At 35.3% G+C, this 17,788-nt stretch overlaps 1 protein-coding gene across 1 annotated transcript in view; it reads right to left on the reverse strand.

Annotated features, from left to right (window-relative positions):
- The window catches only part of LOC149944354 (uncharacterized), a 43,587-nt gene that overhangs the window by 19,029 nt on the left and 6,770 nt on the right, over window positions 1–17,788 (reverse strand). The gene's annotated exons all lie outside the window — the stretch shown is intronic.

Here is a 17,788-nt window from a genome sequence, read left to right on the forward strand (position 1 = left end):
ACAACTAATAATTGTTAAGCGCAAACGCCCCTTATGGCTGTTGTCATCTCTTTAATGAAGTGTAATCTCTTTCAAAAAAACACCACGTAACTTTATATTAATTATAATTAAAGTTTGGTTTTGAAGGTGACTTGATACGTGCAATATTTTCTTTCAACAGCTAAACTGATTTTTTAATTTTAGGGATTTTTATTACCTGGAATTTATTATAGAACCGGTTTTTGATTCACGATACTTGTTTATTTACCCTTGCTCAAGCTCAGAACCTAAAATTAACTTGAGAAATGATAAATATAGATTTAAAGGAGTCAAGATGAACAGGTGAATTAGTTACGTAAATTCAATAATGTAACGAAAATGAAAAAAAAAAACTGAAATACCACAGGAATATCTTCATATCAACAAATACTTTCCAAACTCAGAACCAAGACCTCTTTTTATAAACTATAACCCCAGGAGCGTGGTACATGGGTCAATAGACCCAGAAGCTCCCATGAGTAGCGACTGCAAATCCCGTGACCACCCTAGCCCCACAGATAATGACAGTATATATAATACAGGAAGATGATGACAATAAGAGCTAAAAAAGTATTTGAGGGAGAGTTCAATTACATATGTTTCTACTGAAGGAGCTCCTGCGATCTGCTTTATAGCAGAACTCAGTTTAAAATATAATAAAAACTAACTGACGTTGGGTCAAGCCTTCTGTGGCCATTATGCCGAACTTAAAAATATAAGGATATGGTCAAATTGGTCCAGAAATATTCCATCTATCTTTAATTTGTATCTTAAAGCGGAAGGAAATATACTTGAAGTTTGAGATCAAATAATTTTTTTTTTCACTCTGAGCCAAAATTCTAAATATTTTTCTTGAAATATAATTCCAAGTTGTTAATTTAATGTTAGTTTAGGGTAAAATAAGCTTTCATATAAGGAGATGGTCAAATTGGTCCAGAAATATTCCATCTATCTTTAATTTTTATCTTGAAGCGTTAGGAAATATACTTGAAGTTGGAGATTAAATAATTTTTTTCACTCTGACCCAAAATTCTTAACATTCTTCTTGAAATATAATTCCAAGTTGTCAATTGAGCGAAGCGAGCGTAGCTCTCTTTTTAGCAGCGAGTTCTATGGGAAAGTTTTGTCCGTCCGTTAGTTTCAAAGGCCGTCCGTACGTTAGTAAGTTTCAAAGGAGGGGGCGCAAGAGAAAGAGGAATGGTATGAGCCACGGGTTGCGAGAGAGAGAGAGAGCTGGTGGAAATTTTGTCCGTTGGCGCTTCGAGGGAGGATGCTAGAGCCTCTGGATAATTTCATCACAGTTTCCCCAGACATTAAAGTGAACGGTATCAAACTGGCCAATTTGTCGAATTCGTCGTCACTGTCGACGTTAAACTCCAGATCGTCCGAAAGGTTTCTCCTTTTAGAATAACGTTATTTAATAAAACCAATTCCATATTTTAGAAATTCATTCACGAGAAAAATAGTTCCTTTGCTGGAGGGGCGGCTGCCTTTTTAACGGGCGTTTTGTGGGCCGGAGAAGTATTGAAATCAACGACTGCCTTTTTGAGGGGTTTTTTGGAAGCCGTCGGCTGAGTAGGAAAGCGGGTTTATTTGGTGGTTGTAAGCGGTCGCGCACCAGATTTGCAAAGGGAACGTCTATGAATATATTAGACACGGAAGGCAGACGTAATTTTATAATGACAAACGTAATTTTATGATGGAAATTTTATAATGGCAAACGGAAATTTTATAATTAAAATATTAAAATATATTGTGCAATTACTTTTCACCCTTCAAATTTAGAACGACTTTTGAAAGTCAATAATAAGACTGGGCTAGCTTTCAAAAAAAAGAACTGGAGAGGCTGAAACTACTATGATATGTATGTCGTAAAAATAAAAGTTATTACCTTAATTTCTTTAAATGTGTGTTCAATATTTGTATTATTTATATTGTCGCTAGCTCGCTCCGCTAAGGTTTTGGTCAAAAATACCCGTTGGGGTTTTGTGACGCCCTAGTTTAATGTTAGTTTAGGGTAAAATAAGCTTTCATATAAGGAAACGGTCAAATTGGTCCAGAAATATTCCATCTATCTTTAATTTGTATCTTGAAGCGGGAGTAAATATACTTGAAGTTGGAGATTAAATAACTTTTTTCACCCTGAGCCAAAATTCTAAACATTTTTCTTGAAATATAAAGTTGTTAAACTAATGTCAGCTTATTGTAAAATAAGCCGAATTTTACCAATATTTAAAATTCGCCTTTTTTATTTGAAGTAAAATGCAAATTTCTGAGTATATATATAATACAGGAAGATAATGACAATAGCTAAAAAAGTAGTTGAGGGAGGCTTGAATTATAAATATTTCTACTGAAGGAGCTCCTGCGAGCAGAACCCTGTTTAAAATATAATAGAGGATTATATTTTAAGCCGGGTTCTGCTATACAGCAGCTCGCAGGAGCACCTTCAGTAGAAATATTCGTAATTGAACTCTCCGTCAACAACTTTTTTGTTTAAAGTGGTTACATAAAGTTAACTCTTTGGGAGTGACATGTTAGTCATTTGAATTACCTGATTTTGAAAATATTGTAAAAAAATATTCTTTATTAAATAAATGTAAAGCAGTTCTTTCTAAGACATTCTGGTCGTTTTATTTAGAACTAAATGGATGAGATTAATTTCTACGTGGATAATTTTAGTTATAATTATACGTAGATAAAATAGGTAATTAAACGTGATTCAAAACGTAGATATTTAGTAAAGAAAATGTTTTAAATACGTTGTTGTAACGTATTCAATACGTTGGCATATAAACGTTTCAAATACGTTGATGGTAATAACGTTGATAATTGGTTATTCTTAGTATATATATTAACGTTTTATTATACGTTACAAAAAACGTCTAATCACCGGTCATCGCGCTAGTAACTATCAACGTTTACCTTGCAGCTTATTATCAACCGTTTAAAAACGGTTAATCAACGAGATTTTGCTACCCGGTATAATGTTTTTAGCCATTAATATATGATCTGTCTTACTATAAACCCATATTTAAATTATTAGTCTATCCTAGAATTTTAATTGTAAAAATAAATTTTTAGGCATGAAACTATAAAAACTCCCAATTTTAATTATAAATATTTTCATATTACATTCTGTGGAAGCTTAATTGAGATGCAGACATAATATTTAAGTTGCTTAGCTATAATTCCGTGTAAAATTATTTTTTTTATACAAAGTAGTTTAAAAGATATTTTTAAACTACAACACTTTTATCACAATACTGCTTTAAATTGAATTAAAAAGGACTTAAGTTTTTAATTGACATTATATTCCTATGTTTTGGGTTAAGTGTTTTGGAGTAAAAGAAAAATAGTTTTAGGCTTATCTAATTCTATGATTGTATATATATATTTTTATTAAATTATTTCAATTGTGTTTGATACTCTTAAGATAAAGTGATCAATGGCTTCTTATACGAGCTCACGCACTTAATATAAAATGCATGTACTTGATCTTATCAGAAAATTAACAACTGTATATTTTGTTATTTTAAAATGTAATTTTGTGTTTCTCAAATATATTTGAGATTGTATATTTAATTTGATATAATCCTTCACGCATTATTTTGTGTATGGCGTCAATGAGCAATTAGCGCCTTTAAGCTATTTTTAAGTCGTTGTTGTGGTGCGCAAGCTGTTTTCAATAATTATAGTTTATTCCATTGAATTGACGTTATCGAAGGGTGGATTTAACGATTTTTATACGTTTCATATTTTCCGTTTAATAGATGTTAAGTTAAAGTAAGGAATGAAATATCGTTGTCTCAACCGAATTAAAAACCATTTCAGGCGGACATTTCTCAACCATTCGTAACGTTTTGTACTTCACTATTTTTTAATGTTTTTCAATTCGTTTATCCACGATGTTTTTTTACCAGGGCAGTACATTACATTTTCGTTTCATTTCGTTTCGTTCAGTACAATTTAAATTTTTTAAATTGTATTTACCAAGAGAGTACAATGTACTCAAGCATGCCATGTAGCTTGAGAATGGGTGTCAAACCCGCAAGATTGCAGATTTTTATATTACTATAACCGTTAACCTGAGAAAGTGCGTTACTGAGGTGTCCAGTGTTAAATAATCAGCTAGGCTAATACCCGAGGCACCACCTTAGGCCTAAGTCATCATGCGACTTTTGAAGCCATTAATTCAGGTGGCCATGTTACAATGCGTAGGAGGGTGGTGGCAAGCCCTGCATGCCACGTGATCGAGCCAACAGCTCCCTACACTAACTATTACCGTTAACCTCAACAAGTTTTTATGGAAGGGGAAACCGAAGAGCTCGGGGGAAAACCCCTTAAACCAGTGGGGAGAGAACTTGCAAACTCAACGCAGAAGGAGTTGTTCCGAGTTTTCACCCAGTGCCACAAGCTGGGATCGAACCCGGCTATTAATTTAATTGATAGCAAAATTTATTTATTTTCCAATAATAATTATGTAAGATTTTGGACAAAATAAATTACAATGAAAATTAAGGTGTTTACTTTCCATTAATATAAAAAAGGTCGATTTTGTATCCCGACCATTTTTTGTAAACAGTAGAAGAAGAAAAATAATTAACATGGATGTGTCTTCTAATTGTGGTTATCTGTTGGTCAAAATTGCTCAACTAATCTTTGAGACCAAACTATTCTTTACCAAAATTAAAGGTTTCTTTAAACTATGGGTACTAAACGAACCTTTGAGCAGTCTTTCATGGAATACTTCTCAAACAATCATTGTTCTCTATAAGTCTTATCTCATTTTCTTAAATAAACATAATAAGAAAAGTTATATATTGGTAAATTACACTTATAGCTAATTAACAAAGCATCTCTACCATCGATGGTTGGGGTGTCGAACCGTTCACAAGAAATAACTATTTAACAAAGCATCTTTACCATCGATGATCGGGGTGTCTTACCGTTCACAAGAAATAACTATTTAACCAAGCGTCTCTACCATCGATGATTCGATGGTTAAGGTGTCTTACGGTTCACAAGAAATAACTATTTAACAAAGCATCTCTACCATCGATGGTCGGGGTGTCTTACCGTTCACAAGAAATAACTATTTAACAAAGCATCTCTACCATCGATGGTTGGGGTGTCTTACGGTTCACAAGAAATTAACAAAGCATCTCTACCATCGATGGTTGGGGTGTCTTACGGTTCACAAGAAATTAACTATTTAACAAAGAATCTTTAACATCGATTGTTGGGGTGTCTTACCGTTCACAAGCAATAACTATTTAACAAAGCATCTCTACCATCGATGGTTGGGGGTGTTTTACGGTTTACAAGAAATTAACAAAGCATCTCTACCATCGTTGGTTGGGGTGTCTTACGGTTCACAAGAAATTAACAAAGCATCTCTACTATCGATGGTTGGCGTGTCTTACGGTTCATAAGAAATTAACAATTTAATCTTCTTCGACATCGTTGTGAAAGTGAAGGTGAGCGGGATACTTTTTTACCAATTTACCCAGTTTCGTGTCAGCTTATTTTCGGCTTACGGTTACATCATTTGTAAAATATTCTTTGTTTAATTTCGAAAAATATGGTTCACTCTCGTTACTTAGGGTGCTATTTGAACAAAGGAGGGATTTTAGGTTTTTCCGAGTAATGACGTGCTTGATAAACTTTCGATACATATACCTGGATAATTGTCAGAACGTGGAATTTGTATTCGGTAAATGCCTATTCAACAAAGGTAAGTAGGGACCATTGAACACAAAATTTACATCAGGTCCTCTTTAACTCGCGTACGTGCTCGATGAATACGATCAAAGTTAACGAATATCTCGATATAAAGCGATGAACTATTAAAAGTGTGATTACTAGATCATTGCACTTGGGTATCCTTTTTCGGTGATCATTCTCAACTAGCAAAACCTCCATTCATTGAGCGTAGCTCTCTTAGCAGCGAGTTCAATGGGAAAGTTTTGTCCGTCTGTCCGTCCGTCCGTTAGTAAGTTTCAAAGGAGGGGGTGGGGCGCAAGATAAAGAGGCATGGTATGAGCCACGGGTTGCGAGAGAGATAGAAAGCGAGAGGGTATGGGGGTGCTAGACGGGGATAGGAACGGTCGTCCGTTAGTAAGTTTCAAAGGAGGGGGGGGGCGGAAGAGAAAGAGGAATGGTATGAGCCACGGGTTGCGAGAGGGTAGAGGGGGGGGGGCGCTCGGTGGGGATAGGAGCGAGTTGTAAGGGAACGTTTTGTAGAGAAGTGCAGGGGGATGGGGGCTCTGATAATTCGCAGAAATTTCGCAATATCTCGAAAACAGTAATTGATGAGGGGAGTCCCTTCGAGGGTTATTTTAATTTAGAGATAGGGAAACTGGCAATGGTACTATAGGCAAAGTAATTGACATTATCTATATTTCCACCGATACTCGCGAGTATTTAAACGAGTTGCCACTTTGTGTGCTTGTTAATTTTCCAACATACTCAGGTCCGTCGTTATACAACAATCTGATACCGATCCCACCAGTCACTGTTTCGTTTAAAAAGGGGCCACTTGTACTCGTAAGCAATTCCCACTGCAACTTGCATACGCAATCAGCATTCATCGTTCCCAGGGCTTAACATTTGAGCAAGCAGTTGTTGATCTCGGACCCAACGAATTCGCTCTAGGCATGGCATACGTTGCTGTTTCGCGCGTAAAAACATTGGACGGCATAATTTTCGATCCCGGATTTAACGTAGAACGACTTTTGAAAGTCAATAGTAAGACTGGGCTAGCTTTCAAAAAAAGAACTGGAGAGGCTGAAACTACTATGATATGTATGTCGTAAAAATAAAAGTTATTACCTTAATTTCTTTAAATGTGTGTTCAATATTTGTATTATTTATATTGTCGCTAGCTCGTTCCGCTCAGGTTTTTGTCAAAAATACCCGTTGGGGTTTTGTGACGCCCTAGTATTTAAATACATCAAAATTCACAATTATCACAATAACCTCGTCTGCAAAAGTGGTCAAAAAGTGTTAAGCTTCATCTATGGCGGTGAAGTTGGAGTTGTTTATTAAAAGCCGTTATGCCATTTTTCGAGAGTGGTTAGCCCTGGCAAAACGTTTCAATTGTGCACATAAATATTCAAATAAAAAAGAAAACCGAAATAGTACCTCTCCTCGTACGAATGCAAGTTCATCAAGCGGCAAATTATATCGGGCTCTATTTGGGAATTCAGTTTTATGTTAGATTTGTAACCAAGAGAAACCCGTGAGAGGGTGCAAATCATACCAAAAGACTTTTATGAACAGGTTCTTACATTTATTTGATTGAATTAGTTTTTAATTAAATCATTTTATTCATTATGATTAGTCTTACTTTTTCTAAAGTGAATTTAAACAATAAATACTTAAGCTTCTTACCATTGTCGATAATGATCCTGGAAAAAGTACCCCGTGAGTTGGGAGACAATTCCTTGTAAAACACGTTAGGCTTTGGTGAGTTCTGTATGGTAATCACTCTTTTCACCTTCCAACGTTTCAAGCTCTGAACGACGCGGACTATCCTAGGCAAGTTGACTTTTCTCAGTGGTTTGTTGACATTGAAGAAAGTCGTGACCATCAGTTGTCGAGTATTCTTTCAACAACCGATGAAGCCAATTTTTCCCGTGACGGTATACTTACAGTACGGCCTAGAACAAAGTTCACTAAGCGAGCGCTCGCCATAAGCGGCGCTTATGGGGCGGAAACATGAGCTTGGGCTGCTGCCAGACCCCCGCTTCGCCTTAAGCGAGCGCTCGCTTAGTGAACGTTGTTCTAAGCCGTATTGTAACTTGCACAATACTCACCAGTGAAGTCAAGATAACCTCCACGGGTCCAGGGACTAGTGTTAGATCTCATCAAGTGCAGTTTAGCATAAATTATTGGTGTGGAAAAGTTGGTCACCATTTTTTTCTTTCCGCCTAGATTCAATGGTGAGGCATACTTACCATTTCATAACAGAATTTACCCGAGCTACTCAAATAGGCGCCTTTAAAAACGAGAAGGTCCATCTGGTTCCTGCTCAATGGAGCTCCACTCCATTTTAGCCACGACGTAAGAGCTCATCTTGACGCGACTTTACCTTTAAGGTAGAAAGGTCACGGTGGACCAGTTGTGCGGCTATCACGATCTTCCAATTTAAACCCAAGTGACTTTTTCCTCTGAGGCTAACTTAAAGACTACTTCGGGATGTTGACGCCCTGCGACAATGCATAATTGATGGCTGTGAAACTATCCGCAATACAATTGTAAACTTTGAAAGAATGGGATAATCGTTTATAGGTCGAGTTTGTACCTGTATTAGAGCCGGATGTAGCCATTTTTAACCAATTTTGGAATGTTTTAAGTAAAACAAAAATTTACATTTGTATTTCAATTCTAAGTAATTAACATATACAGGGTCTTTTTTTTTGCTCGGAAAAGTGTTTTTTTTCAAAAACTATTTATAGTACCGATTTCAAATTTGGAAGGTCAATTCCCTATACCGGGGGACATCAGTTTGAGAAATTTGAGCGTTTTCGGTAATGTTTTTCACCAATTTTGAAAAATTATTTTTCGACCACTAGGTGCGAGATAAAAAATTTCTATTATAAAGTTGTAGGCCGTCATCGAAAACCCTTAAAAATTGTTCACTCGACGAAAAACAATTTATTTATCAGTGAAAATTCGAGCTTGAAAAATTTACAAGTTGGTGAAGCCAAATTACGATTGTTTGAAACGATAATTGAAACCGAATTACCTAATCCAGTTGAAACTTTGGTTAAAAAAACGACCGGATTTAAAAAACATGAGGCTATAGGTCAATCCTAAACATGCATTGGGTATTTAAAGGAAAACTTTGGGAGATTATTATCAGTGTTTGATAATATTTCGAACAATGCCTCGTTATTCAGTAGCTGAGCGTACCGAGATAGTTGCCATTTACTATGGAGAAGCAGCGCAAAACCTTAGAAGAGTGACTGAAATCTTCGCAGAAAGACATCCAAATGGAGCACCATCTGTAAATACAGTAAGACGAGCAATTCACGATTTCAATCAATTTGGTAACTTGCAACCTAGGTTTCGCGGATTGGGTCAACCGGATTTAGACTTCGAGAACAATGTACTCGCGTACTTTGTGGCATATCCTCGTCACAGTTGCGCTAACGCCGCTGCTGATTTGGGTTGTTCTGCAAATCGTGTGTGGAAAATTCTTCGTAAGAATCGTTATCACCCATACAGAGCTACGCTCCACCAAGGACTAATTGACGGAGACCATCAAAGACGTTATGAATTTAGCAACTGGTTACTAAATGCTGTCCAAGAAGATAGCCAATTTTTGCGCCATGTTTTGTTCTCCGACGAAGCGTCATTTTCTAGAGATGGGCCCTTTAATCATCAAAACAGCCATCTTTGGTCTGACATCAACCCACATTGGGGTTTTGAATATCATCACCAGGTTCAATTTGAACGGGTCAATGTTTGGGTTGGACTTGTTGGAAACCGTTTGATTGGTCCCTTTTTCCTGCCGACGAACCTCAACGGCCAAAGGTATTTACATTTTCTACAGAACGAACTGAGTGACGCATTCGACGACCTTCCATTGGCTGAAAGACGTCACTTGTGGTTTCAGCAAGATGGCGCCCCTCCGCATTTTTCCCGGCAAGTAACTGAGCACCTCAACAACGAGTTTCCTGAAAGGTGGATAGGGAGAAATGGTCCAGTGCATTGGCCAGCAAGGTCACCTGACCTAACACCGCTGGATTATTTTCTCTGGGGATTCGTTAAAGCAAAGGTATACGCCACGCCCATTGAAACTAGGGAGGAACTCATTAGACGAATAATCAGTGCTTGCCGAGACGTCACACCAGAAATGGTAGAGAAAGCGTGAATAAAATATCTGCATTTAAAAACCAAACGTTTACATTTTTTCAAGTGTGAAAACTCTACTACTTTTGTATTAGACTTGTTCCCTTTTCAATTATCGTTTCAAACAATCGTAATTTGGCTTCACCAACTTGTAAATTTTTCAAGCTCGAATTTTCACTGATAAATAAGTTGTTTTTCGTCGAGTGAACAATTTTTAAGGGTTTTCGATGACGGCCTACAACTTTATAATAGAAATGTTTTATCTCGCACCTAGTGGTCGAAAAATAATTTTTCAAAATTGGTGAAAAGCATTACCGAAAACGCTCAAATTTCTCAAACTGATGTCCCCCGGTATAGAGAATTGACCTTCCAAATTTGAAATCGGTACTATAAATAGTTTAAAAAAAAAAACACTTTTCCGAGCAAAAAAAAGACCCTGTATATCGATTCTTTAAAAAACTTCACATTAGTGTTAGTAAATACACTTAATACTCAAGTCTATTTCTGACATCATTTATGGATATTATCGTTTCTCTATTAAATTACAAATGAGTACTAAATTAAAGCAATTGTAAGCATTCGCAAGTACCATTTAACGTACTCAACATTAACAAGAACCATTCCGTGTCTTCAACAGTAAAAGAAGAAAATTTTCCGTTTCCTTAAAATTTGTATTTCACTCTTGTGCGATTTTCGAAAATATAAGCAGTATCTTCGAGAGTATCTTAGCATCCGTCAGATAATATATTTTTAATTGGCATTCGCCTCGTGCAATTTGCTTATTTTCAAAATCGCTGAAAATGTTTAACAGTGTCGATTAAACTCGATTCTTTGAAATTAAGCAACATGGCTTTAATTAAATCATGATACGATTTAGCACACCTTTGTTACGTCAATTATGCACTTTCAGCCTTTGCTATTGTGTACTCTTCACCGTGGAAAATAAATGAATAATAAAAGGAAAAAATAGTTCTTTTTAAAAAATAACCTTGGCCATCTTGTTGAAATGTTGCCTCCCCGCTTCAGCTGTGGATCCGTTTATTCTCCCACTAAAGAGTTTATGAACTCCTTCTTAGGCATTGGCTGAACTATTCCAGGGCAAAATTTCAACAACTTGGTCAATCGTAAAGAATACTGAACTTGGTATACCGGCTGATTCGTTGTTTTGGGGCCCAGTTTTTTTTGCGCCTAAAACTCTGAAACAAATCATTTTAGGATGGGTCATTTTAGGATGGGTCATTTTAGACTATTAAGACCGAAAGATGTGGTTAGCCCCTTGATTTCACTCTTTCAAGTAAAATCCGTCAACGCCAACTTAGGGTTTCTTGGTTAAAGTTAGCACGCTGTCGATAACATTAATTTTATGTACCGATTCAGTAGATAAAAATCATCCTTTTAACTAATGGTTTTTCATCTAAACTCCGCTGTTCAATCCCAGTTTGTGGCACTGGGTTAAAACTCGGAACCACTACTTCCGCGTTGTCTTAAAGGGGTTTTCCGTTAACCTCTTTGGTTTTCCCTTTACATAAGCACTTTCTCAGGTTAACGGTTATAGTAAGTGTGGTATGTAGGGCTTGCCACCACCATCCTATACAATTTAACCCGGCCAACGGTAATCGGCTTCAAAAGTCACTAGTTTACTTAGTCCTGTGTGGTTCTTTGGGTATAGTCTTAGCAGATTAATATTATTATTATTTCTCCATGCACGGTTTGTCACCACCCTCCTACGCATTGTAACCCGGCCATCTGAATTATTGGCTTCAAAAGTCGCTTGATGACTTAGGCCTAAGGTGGTGCCTTGGGTATTAGCCTAGCTGATTATTATTATTATTTTTATTTATTTAACCGACTCCAAGAAGGCAAGAATTGTCCTTAATTAACTGCTATTTTTGTAAAAGAATTGTTGTGAGTAAAATTTAGTCTTATCGAAGTAGTTTGGATAAATTATAAAAACATTAGATCATCAATAATTGAATGAATATGTCGAGACTATCAACGGACACGCTGAGGGGGGGGGGGGGAGGAAAAAGTAGGCGGTCTAATTTTTTGCGTCCTTGCAGTATTTAGGCGGAGGAGCATCCCGGGGGCCCCAATGGGTGGAATTGGAGAAACGCTAAAAATAATCTCGACATATTCATTCTCCCTGAGTATAAATAAATACATTCTTGGTTATACTGGCCTTTAAACAAATTTACACTTAAAATAGAGATAAATCATAAATAACAAAACGCACTACAACGGTCACATCGTCCGTTCATCGCAATACTATTGTGAGAGGTCTAACGAACCCAGAAATGGAAGCGTTTATAGCCGGAGCTTCGACTTGCTATCGTTCAAAATAGGTAAGATAGATTAAATGGCATCCAAGGTTCCACCCGCAATCACTGGTATAGTGATTGACCGTGTCGCCACTGACTTATGAAAAACGCTCTTTTAAAAATAAAAGCCAATGGCAGTATACGAGTTCATGTTTTTTATTATTTCGGGGGTTGAACATAAATAGAAGGTCAATTTTAATCAAGCCTTAGCCAATAGAACGCAAATTTTAATAACCTTAAGCGTGTGGGGTGAGAAACACTATTTTAGAAAACACAGCTATGTATCGTATCCCAGATTAAACATTGTTCCATAAGTTCATCTATGTTAACTAGGATTTAGAAAAAACCACTACACTTTAATCAGTCAAACGATAAATAAATAAAACGTTAATTTTAAAATATATAAATTGATTTCACCAAATATTTTAGTGGTGCATACCTACACATAATTATTTAAATCACGGTTTTCACAGTAACATTGAAAATCTATACAGCATTGAAAAGTATATCAATACAAGTTTTCCTTGAATCGAAAAGAAATGTAAGAAATGTTAAAAAAGGGATACATTATTAGCCCCTTTTTTAGCTACTTTTACCCCCGAAAATCTACTACTTTATACACCTACTTCATTTATCAAAACAAACACTTTACTAGACCCCTATCTAAAATGGTTTATCTGCCTACAATTTACTACATTTATACAAAAAAATTGTTTATTACACCCCTATTTTAACTAGACAAATACATATATTCAAATTCACTGAACCAATTAGGTTTTGTCGCCTTTGGTGGTCGTACACGTTTGCGTTTTTCACCAAGACGGACAATTTTTGCAATGCCCACCAAATGCACGTCTTTAAAATACTGGACATGTGCATGTCCCCTTCTCCTAAGGGTCAGAAAGCATGTTCACCAACCAGAAGCGATTTTGATATTGCACAAATGTATCAAATTATTTCAAATTTTGAAACTCCATCTATCGTATATATTTGTCGACAACTGAATCTTTCAAGGGCCGCTGATTGCGCTCTGAAATGTAAAACTTTGTGTTGTTATGGCGCACAATTATGTCAGGCTTAGCTATTTTCCAGTTGTATGCATCCGTGGCTATCTTCACAGTTACTGTGGGTTTTAGGACAAACTTCTTGCAATTTATTGTTCCCGGTTTTCTTTCCAATCAACAGTCAATTTCCATTTCCTTAAGTTATTCAATGAACCTGTGCATTGGATATCGATCTCGAAATGTGTTGTGGAATTTAGTCGTATTTTGTCAGCTGATGCAACGTACTTCCTTCTTATTTGCATTGTAACCCGGCCACCTGAATTAACGGCTTTAAACGTTGCTTAATGACTTAGGCCTAAGGTGGTGTCTTGATTATTATTATTATTATCTTATTGGATTTAACGTACGTCAACGCCTCCTCCATATTGTGAAACGATTTAAGTTTGTCCCAAGATCTTCCTTATATTCGTTTTCTTTAGCCGAACTCTCACAGTCACTTTATAATTAAATATTTGCTGCTTTTGATAACTCGTTACTCTTAACCGAACGACCAACTTGACTGTCTGCAATTTATTCTTAACTTATTCAATTTATCGCTTGTATCTATTTATCTAATTAAAAATATTGTTAGAGGTAGGTCTAATTTAAATTTCGGTCACTAATAATATTTTTGGGTAAAATAAGTAACTGTATCTAAAATTATTTTTAAGGGTTAAAAGCAGATAAATTCAGTGTAGAAAATTGAATAAATAGGGGTATGATATTTACAAGCCAATTACCTCGAAACAACTTAGTTTACAAGAAATGTTTTGATGTAAATACATGCTCAATAGAGATCAGTTTCAATTTTTTCAGCCAGGAATGTTGTTTGATACCATGAAATAAAAGAACCAGTAAATGGTGGTGAACGACAACATTAAAATAGGGAACATAAATTTAGCCACGTAGTCAATTGGATTTGAAATAGAGTGGTTTTGTTTTACAGATTCCTTTATTTTCATTTCCCTTAAAGAATCCGTGCTATATACCTTCTGTAATGGATTCTCATTTTTTTGAGATATTCTCGACCTTGGTCTTTCTTCGTTTACATCTGCGTTTGTCCTTGGAATCCAGGCTGATTTCACTGAAATCGTTTCTGCATTCGGTGCAACTTTGGAATCCTTATCCTTTTTTAAAAAAGAAAACCTTTAATGTGCATTTTACTTTATCTAAACAGATCTCAAGACCCGACCCGAAAACGTAAAAATAAATTTTGCCCGACCCGTAAAAAATTAAAATAATTTTTGCCCGACCCATTCAATTAAAAAATCGATTTTGCCCGTCCCGACCCGACCCGGAAACCCGAAAAGACCCGAAGAACCGCCGCAACCCACAGCATGAAGCTTTTTTCATTTTATTATTTAGTTTAGATGTAGATTTGCAATATAAAATATAACAATAGGCATTTATTTATTTAAACAATTTTTGTGGAGAAAAGTTAGTTGCGAAAGAGTTGAACCTTTTAAATTTGTTCTTCGAGGACTAAGTGCCAGTCCCGTGCTGGAAAATACACGTTCTTCACTCGTTTGTGACGCGGGAAAACCTAGAATTCTTTTAGCTATATTTTTTTAAAGTACCCCGAGACACGTGACTTGCAAATTTGGAATTTAACACCGGGAATTCGAAAGTAAAACCAAAACTAAACGTAAGAGAAGTTTAGGCGAATCGGACGACCTTGAAATGATAGTCAATAGACGCTAGTCACGCTGCTCGCAGTACTCATTACGTCACTACGTCTATCTCTCACCCACACCCTCCCTCTTCGTACAACACCCGAAGGGCCTATACATTTCACACACCTTACGCAATACGGATTCGCGAGTAAGGGTCGGATCGGGCCGGGTCTTTTATTAAAAGCACGGCCCTTTTGAAAATTGGCCCCCGCCCGACCTGGTCCATTTAATATTAAAATAGAACAAACCCGGCCTGACCCGAACCCGATTGAAAATTAGCCCGACCCGACCCTACCCGTAAAAATTAAAAAAAATTTTGCCTGACCCATGTGTTGCTTATTGAATAAAATTGATAATAAAACTTTTTTACAAAACTCAAAAATGAATAATACAATGTTATAAAATAATTTTCAACTCTGAACCTGAAATTAAATATGTTTGTCAAATTGTTATCACTTTTTAAATTATCTTACATCCTTCTATGTTTAAAATAAAAAACTCTGATTTAAATTTCAAACTTTATTAATATTTTACAACATTTGTTGTTGACACAAAGGAACTATCGTTAATAACATTTAACACGCTATCAATAAAAACCACTAACTCGTCTATCGCCTTTAAGAATCCAGTTTTTGCGGCTCGTTCCAAAAGAATTTCATGAGAATTATGCTCTTTTTGAAAATATCTCATTCTTTGTGCAATCAAATCCATTTCAAGTTGACCATTCATTTTTTTCAATTCTTTATTTATATGTTTAATCAGTTCATAGTCCTTGTTTTCTTTATAAGTCATTATTCCACAACAAAAACAAAGCGAAACTAGTTTGTATAAAACGCGATGTGGTTGGTTTTTCTCTTACAGGTCGGACACAAAGGAATCTGATTACTGATCTCTCTCCCCACGCCGTTAGCGCTCCTCTGATTACCACGAACTATCTCTCTCTCCGCGTTTATCTCCATTGTTAACAGGTTTTAAATGATTAAGAGCAGGTGTTGAGCGGAGAATCCCCGTTAAATTCGTTAAATACGCATGGTTTAAAAGTTCTCCACTTAAATATACGAAGTTTGAGAAAAAACTTTGACCAATTTTGTGTTTATTCACAATCAATTAACATATCATTAGATGTAATTATACTAACTGAAACTTTTCAAATTATGGAAAATAATGAGTTCAAAATAAATGGTTATAATTACTGTTTTACAAAAATGTGTTAAAACCGAAACGGTGGCATAGTTATTTCCGTAAAAAATGATTTAAGTTTTGTTGAGAATGTATTTACGATAGCCGAAGCAACTATCAAAAGTATCGACGTCAATTTACCTAATAATAAAATTTACAGGATTATAGGATATTACCGATCCCCTAGTAACAGTGCTCTAGAATTTATTAGTGATATGAATTCCAAATTGTCTTATTATACGAATATTGAAAATGTAATTTGGGCTGGAGATATAAATATAGATCTTTTATTGCCACGCTAGAAAATAGTTACTGAGTACCTAAACGTACTACACGAAAACGGCTTTTTGCCATGTATTAATAACCCTACTCGAGTAACTTCCACTACTAAAACGTGTATTGACCACTTTTTCATTAAGCAAAACGTAAAAATTGAAGTGTTATGCACTACTCATATAGTTAATATTACAGACCACTACCCAATTTATATTAGTATCCCTAACATACGCGAAACAAATAAACTGAATAATTCAAAAGATGTTATCGAAATTGATTATGAAATTTTAACCAAAAATATCGGAAAAGAAACGTGGAACTCAGTTTTTGAAGAAAACTACCCTAATGAAGCCTCGAAACTATTTGTTGATGTATTAAAAAACATATTGATCTAACGTCAAAAAAACAAAATCTTGGATAACAAATTCAATAATTGTATCGATAAGGAAAAGAGATGCATTAGCTAAGCGTATTAAAAAAGAACCATTTAACGTTGCATTAAAAATTATTATATAAATTATCGAAATAAATTAACCCAGTTAATCAGATCCATAAAAAACGATCACTGTAAAATTAAAATAGAAAATTGGAACCGTAACTCCAAATTAATATTGAAAGCTATAAATGAATCAACAAAAAACTCTTAAAAATTCAACCCAATAGACAAAATAAAATATAAAAATAATATTTATATAAGCGATAAACAACCGAAAGAAATAGCGAATTGTTTTAATGAATATTTCTCTTCTATTGGTGAAAAATTAGCTAATGATATCCTAACGACTAAAGTAAATGCATCCTCTAACACAGACCCAGCTGAAAATAATACCAGGACTTTTTTTCTCGCCGGTTATTCCGCATGATATAAAAATAATAATTGCATCTTTAAAAAATTCTAATTCTAATGGCCACGACGACATAGATATTAAAGAATTAAAAATTCACGAAAATAATAATTGTAGAAACTGCACTGGAAAATGTTAGAAAGAGTAAATAAACTAAAATATCTGGGGGTAATAATAGACAGTAATCTAAAGTGGAATGAACATGTGACCTATATCACTAATAAAATTCGACTATGTATAAATTCCGTGAAATTAAAAACTTTCTAAAAATACCGTGGTTAAAAACAGTATATTACGCCCTAATTCAATCAATTATATCATACGGAATAATTGGCTGGGGTGGTACTTATGATACTACAATCGTACCATTAGAAATATTACAAAGAAAAATTCTACGCATATGTACGAAATTATTATTATTAACCTTGCAGTTTGAAACAAGTCGCCCCTATATGAACTTTTAAACGGTTATTCGTGTTAAACGTGTACATTGCTACTATAACTTTTTCAAAAAGCAGCAGTCGAATGGAAAATTACATTTTTAACACATAGAGCCATCTATTATTAATTTAAAT

The sequence above is a fragment of the Leiobunum rupestre genome, chromosome 5 (genome assembly GCF_980474605.1).
Source record: "Leiobunum rupestre chromosome 5, qqLeiRupe1.1.hap1, whole genome shotgun sequence".
Lineage (NCBI taxonomy): Eukaryota > Metazoa > Arthropoda > Arachnida > Opiliones > Sclerosomatidae > Leiobunum > Leiobunum rupestre.